Source organism: Gekko japonicus, unplaced genomic scaffold (assembly GCF_001447785.1).
Source record: "Gekko japonicus isolate JY-2015 unplaced genomic scaffold, Gekko_japonicus_V1.1 scaffold794, whole genome shotgun sequence".
NCBI lineage: Eukaryota > Metazoa > Chordata > Lepidosauria > Squamata > Gekkonidae > Gekko > Gekko japonicus.
Genome location: NW_015164692.1, coordinates 1 through 681, shown reverse-complemented (window position 1 = coordinate 681; position 681 = coordinate 1).

Sequence of the window (681 nt, the reverse complement as noted above, 5' to 3'; positions counted from 1 at the left end):
AGAGCTCTCTCAGCCCCACCCACCTCACCGGGTGTCTGTTGTGGGGAGGGGAAGGGAAATGAGTTTGTAAGCCACTCTGAGACTCCTTTCAGTAGTGAAGGGCAGGGTATAAATCCAATCTCCTCCTCCTCCTCTTGATATCCCATATATATGGTGTTCAATGTATTACTATTGAGGATTTCAGATAGAAAGATTTCAGTTGGAAAATAAGTTATATAGTTGCAAGATCCTTAGATATATGAGCAAAACCTGAAAAGTAGTAATGTTTAAGTATGTATGTATTGTATACTTGTATAACTTTATGGCAAAATACATTAAGGTTTTACTTATCGCGGTGAGTGTTGCTCTTTTGCGGCTGAACAACTTAGTGTCATCTGCATGCTTACTCTCACCTCCAAATCATTAATGAGCAAGTTAAAAGGCACAGGACCTAGGACTGAGCCCTGCGGTACCCCACTGCTTACCACCTTCCACTGTGAAAACGACCCATTTATATTCACTCTCAGTTTCCTGTTAATTAAACAGCTTGTACTCCACAAGGATATTTGTCCTCTTATCCCATGACTGCTGAGTTTACTTAGTAGCCTTTGATGAGGTCAAAAGCTTTCTGGAAGTCCAGGAAAACAACGCCTGCTGGGTCACCCTAGTCCTGATGTTTGTTCACCCTCTCAAAGAACTCTA